This window comes from Aegilops tauschii, chromosome 7, assembly GCF_002575655.3.
Source record: "Aegilops tauschii subsp. strangulata cultivar AL8/78 chromosome 7, Aet v6.0, whole genome shotgun sequence".
NCBI classification, from domain to species: domain Eukaryota; kingdom Viridiplantae; phylum Streptophyta; class Magnoliopsida; order Poales; family Poaceae; genus Aegilops; species Aegilops tauschii.
The window spans coordinates 386196383-386202382 of NC_053041.3; positions in this window are offsets into that span (position 1 = coordinate 386196383).

Consider the following 6000-nt stretch of genomic DNA (forward strand, 5'->3'; position numbering starts at 1 on the left):
TTATGAAATGATTTTTTTTGCGGGTAATGAAATGATCTTGATACACCCTGGATCTGAACTACCCTGGACCGTCTATTGATCAGGGACCTGAAAAAACGATTCGCGTCAGTCACTTACGATTTTTTCGACAAAGGGAATATATTAATATCGCGAAGATACCAATTACACCCAGCCTCTACACCAACAAGATATCCAAAGACATCAGGGATGCACACAACGAAGAACAAAATAAACAATAGAGAAAATAAAAACAAAGACCCCGTCGCGGTGTACAACACCTCGCAACAGAAACACTCTAACCACCACCGAATACAACACCCGTACTACAACCTAGGCTCTCCAAAAGCAACGCCTCCAAGAAGGAAACAATGCACAAGCGTTGTCGTCGCTCGATCGAAGATCTTGGGTTTTTACCCCGGAGAAAGACCAAGTTTTCAAAACAATGCCTTCAACAAGGCCATTGCTAGGTACAACCAATGAAGGCTAGACCACCCTGGAAAATCAAGGCTCAGTACTCGACGAGCACCACCAAAGATGCAGTCCACCTGTGTTGCCACCCCCGCTTGCCAAGGCTGCTGCTGCGAGTCGCCACGCACCCGACACACATGGAGAACCTGTGCCGCGTTGTCTTCAACACAACCAACCAATCTCCGATCGCAGCCACCATGACATTCTCCAACTCTGTCAGATCCATGGAAATCTATACGAAGACATGTCCCATATCACCGAACAGTAGACGAAGCTTCACACCGCGCACGACCGCATTGATTCCTCTCTAGATCTCCAGTAGCATCATGTGCCAGACTGCGGAGATCACCAAGAAGAACACCGGAACTCGTCGGCGGCCATATCGAGGAGGTCGACATGAAGCCATGCCGAAACTCCGCAGGGCCGGACCCCCTATATTCAAAACCTGGCCAACAACCCCCACGCTACTGGCCATCGCCGGCCGCCCGTCCCACCGGAAGAGGCCGGCAGAAGGAAGGCCACCCTGGCCGCCACGCTCGCAAGTGCCGCGACGAGCCACGCTTCGGTGGAGAAGAGCATGAGATGGCCGCACGGGCGCTACAGCCGTGGCCCTTCCAGCCCAGCCAGACCCAGGCCACTGCCAGCCGCGCCACTGCCCCAGTCCGCCGCTCCACCACCGCCTCGCCGGATCGGGTGCCGCGCTAAACTTTGCGCGACCCATCAGCTCCTCCTCTCCGCGCGAAAAGGAAGAACAGGGGTGCGCCGTCCTCGCCCTCACCGCCTTTGACGGCTAGGGTGCCGCCACCACCACCGCTGCCGCCGACGGCGGCGACAGCCAGAGATGCCCGGTGGTTAGGTTTTTTTGGTGGAGGCGTGTTCGCCTCGGAGACGCATGCGCGTGCGACCCGGAGGCGTTATTCGTGTATTAGTTCAGTCACTTACGATTTAGGCCATCGGATAAATATCCAATGTTAGACACGTGCCGCCACTGTTTATCTTCTTCCTCCCCTTCTTCTTCCTCCACACGATTGATACATCTCCGGCGTATCTATAATTTTGATTGTTTCATGCTATTATATTATCAATCTTATATACTTTATATGTCATTTTATATCATTGTTGGAACTAACCTATGAACCTAATGCCTAGTGCCTAGTGCTAGTTGCTGTTTTCTGCATATTTTTTTGGTTTTACAGAAAATCCCTACCAAATGGAGTCTAAATGCTACAATACTTTTTGACGATTTTTTGGACCAGGAGGGACCCTAGAAGCTTCGAAAATATTTGAAAACCAACAGAGGAAGCTACGAAACAATTCTTCCACTGGCGCAAGTTCCTGTTCTCCTGCGATCCCATCTGGAGGCCTTTTTCGATACTCTGCCATAGGTAGAATCGATCACGGAGGCCTTCTTCATCAACCTTACTGCATCCATGATGATGTGTGAGTAGTTCCCTATAGGACCTAAGGGTCCATAGAAGTAGCTAGATCTTTCTCTGATCTTCAATACAATATTTTCTTCGTAGATTGATTCGATGTAATCTTTTGTGGTGCGTTTGTTGGGATCCGATGAATTGTGAGTTTATGATTCATTGAAAGTAATTGAGTTATTTCTGAACTTTATTATGTGTGATTATTATAGCTTTGTATTTCTCTCCGATCTATCTGTTTAGTTTGGTCAACTAGATTGATTTATCTTTAGTGTGAGAGGTGCTTTGTGGTAGGTTCAATCTTGCGGCGTCCTTACTCCGTGACAAGAGGAGTGGTGAGACATGTATTTGTATTGTTGCTACTAAGGGTAAAATGACGAGGTTTGATCCTATTGGTTGGTCTTATTTGTCTACTTTATGTCATCATACATCATGCATTACTCTGTTTGCCATGAACTTAATAGTAAAGAGGCAAGCATAGAAGCGCTCTCGAAGTGGAGTAATAGTAGTAGGCGCCAGTAAGTTTAACGGTCTACTTGTCACGGATGTAATGCCTATGTGCTGATCATGCCATGAATAACATCATAACTATGCGCTTTTCTATCAATTGCCCAACAGTAATTCGTGTACCCACCATTTGCTACGTTCTTGAGAGAGATGTCTCTAGTGAAAGCTATGCCCCCGGTTCCATCTAAATCATATTGCTAAAACCCTAATTTCCTTGCTGCAATTTATTTGTTTTGAAATTTATATATCTCCCACTATCATAATTAATCCTTGCAATTGACGAGTACAAGGGGATTGACAACCCTCTTGCCCGCATTGGGTGCTGATACGTCTCCAACGTATCTATACATTTTTGTTCCATGCTATTATAGTATCAATCTTGGATGTTTTATATGAAATTATATGTGATTTTGCATCATTTTTTGAGATTAACCTATTAACCTAGTGCCCAGTGCCAATTGCTGTTTTTGCCTGTTTTTGGTTTTATAGAAAATCAGTACCAAACGAAGTTCAAATGGTATGAAACTTTTTGGCGATTTTTTTCTAGACATAAGAGATCCTGGAAGCTTCGGGAGGAGACTAGAGGACATACGAGGAGACGGCGAGGTGAAAGTGCAGGTTTACTCCCAGAAGTGGGGTGAATGGGAGACTTTTAGAAATTTGTCAAACTCTGAAAATTTGACGAAGATCAGAGTGAAGAAATAGAAACGCGAGGAAACTAATTCAACACAGTAACAAAAAGCATGCATACAAGATACATACATGTGAACATGTAATCATACAAGCATACAAGCATGAGAAGATGGACTGAAGAAAGGAAAACAACATGATGAAAGTCTTCATTTCAAATTCTTCATAGGATAGATCACAAATTCTTCAGCAGCGGAAATACGAAAGGTAAGGGTAAGGAATTTGAAACCAGGTATGAAGACACATCAATTTGGTAGACCAGTTACAGTTGTTGTATCAATTGTACATCTGGTTAAGGCGGCTGAGATGAACTCAGAGGACACTTAGTCCTCATCGTATTCCTCTTGAGCCAAAGTCACTTAGACCTCGCCCAAACACTCGTGGTAAGTCTTCAAGGTAGACTTCCAAAACCTTCACATACTTGTTCACCAGCACACCACAATTACTCTTGGGTGCTCAGAACATGACGCCTAGCAGCCCGGAAGAATGGCAGTCTTCAAAGGTAACATGCGTCGGATCACATAGATCAATCTCTTCACTGATGCTCAATCACTTTGGCTCTGGTTGGGTTTTTCCTCACTTAGGTTTCTCTCAATGTCGTCAGAGGATGGGTTGCTCTCAAATGACAAGTGTTAAGTTCTCTCTAGAGCATCCAAACTACAAGTGGGTGTGGGAGCACGGCTATTTATAGCTAGGGGGCAACCCAACATGAATTATCATAAATGCCCTTCTTAGACATGACCATTGTCAGGATAAGGATCCACTCGACAACTGGCATGCGGCGCAACAACGGTTGGAAATTGTAGCCCTCAATTTTGTCGGGGCACTCAGTTTCCTCATGATAGGTAGATCGCACTGGAAAAATCCTAACTCCTCAGCGTGACCATATTTGTCAGCGACTAGATGAACTTCGTCACTATCGCTAGCAAATTCGTCAGCTGTTCCGGAGATTTCCAAAGGCTTCACTCGAAGCGGCCTGAGTATGTATAGGTTTGAGCATCACTTTGAAAATGTGAACTATGATTCACCTAGAACCCCTTTAACAGTAAGATTTTTCCTATGACTCAAAATAAGAAGAAAGAAAGTACGAAAATGAAGTCTTCAAGCTTCAAAGTCTTCGCATCAATTTCTTCAAAGGTCGTACCAGTTTCTTCACTTAAAAAACATTTTTAGGGGGTCTTCTTCCATGGGTTAAACCAAATCTTCAGGGACTTATAACACATGTGTACACTCATAAACACATTAGTCCCTCAACCCATTTGTCTTCAATACTCCAAAACCACTAAAGGGGCACTTGATGCACTTACAATCTCCCCCTTTTTGGTGATTAATGACAAATTGGTTAAGTTTTAACGGGAGTAAATAATGAAAGTGTAAATATAGAGTATGAAGAAATTGGTTACAAGATATTGAGAAACTCCCCTTAAAGATGTGCATATGAAGAATTTGCTTTGGATTGCAAATGCACATGGCAGGATGAAATTGTGGAGATCTTGATGCGGAGCATCCTACGGTCATCCCATGGACCTACCTTCGTCTCTCATGACACCACATGGACCAATGACTAGAGCTCGAGCAAGGGCTATCAAAGCTAAGGTGAACTCTAAAAGATCGTGGATGTCGCCTAGAGGGGGGGGTGAATAGGCGCTTTAAAATAATTACGGTTTAGGCTTGAACAAATGCGGAATAAACCTAGCGGTTAATTTGACAAGCACAAAACCTACAACAACTAGGCTCACCTATGTGCACCAACAACTTATGCTAAGCAAGATAAACAACTAAGTGATAGCAAGATATATGAGAAGAAACAATATGGCTATCACAAAGTAAAGTGCATAAGTAAAGGGTTCGGGTAAGAGATAACCGAGACACGCGGAGACGACGATGTATCCCGAAGTTCACACCCTTGCGGATGCTAATCTCCGTTTGGAGCGGTGTGGAGGCACAATGCTCCCCAAGAAGCCACTAGGGCCACCGTAATCTCCTCACGCCCTCGCACAATGCAAGATGCCGTGATTCCACTAAGGGACCCTTGAGGGCGGTCACCGAACCCGTACAAACGGCAACCCTTGGGGGCGGTCACCGAACCCGTACACTTTGGCAACCCTTGGGGGCGGTCACCGGAACCCGTCAAATTGCTCGGGGCGATCTCCACAACCTAATTGGAGACCCCGACGCTTGCCCGGAGCTTTACACCACAATGATTGAGCTCCGAACACCACCAACCGTCTAGGGCGCCCAAGCACCCAAGAGGAACAAGCTCAAGGGCACCAAGCACCCAAGAGTAATAAGCTTCTCAACTTGTAACTTCCACGTATCACCGTGGATAACTCAAACCGATGCACCAAATGCACTGGCAAGGGCACACGGAGTGCCCAAGTCCTTCTTTCTCAAATCCCACCGAAGCAACTAATGCTAGGGAGGAAAAAGAGAGGAAGAACAAGAAGGAGAACACCAAGAACTCCAAGATCTAGATCCAATGGGTTCCCCTCACATAGAGGAGAAAGTGATTGGTGGAAATGTGGATCTAGATCTCCTCTCTCTTTTCCCTCAAAAACTAGCAAGAATCCATGGAGGGATTGAGAGTTAGCAAGCTCGAAGAAGGTCAACAATGGGGAAGAACACGAGCTCAAAGGATAAGGTTCATAGGGGAAGAAGACCCCCTTTTATAGAAGGGGAAAAATCCAACCGTTATGTGCTCAGCCCGCACACGAGCGGTACTACCGCTCCACGAGCGGTACTACCGCTCTGGCGGAAGAAGCAGGGAAAAGGAGCAACCAAACATGAACCTTGGGGCGGTAGTACCGCTTATAAGCGGTACTACCGCGCACCCCAGCGGTACTACCGCTGGAGGAGCAGAACACGGGACCAAAAATGCAGTAGCGGTACTACCGCCCGACCGGAGCGG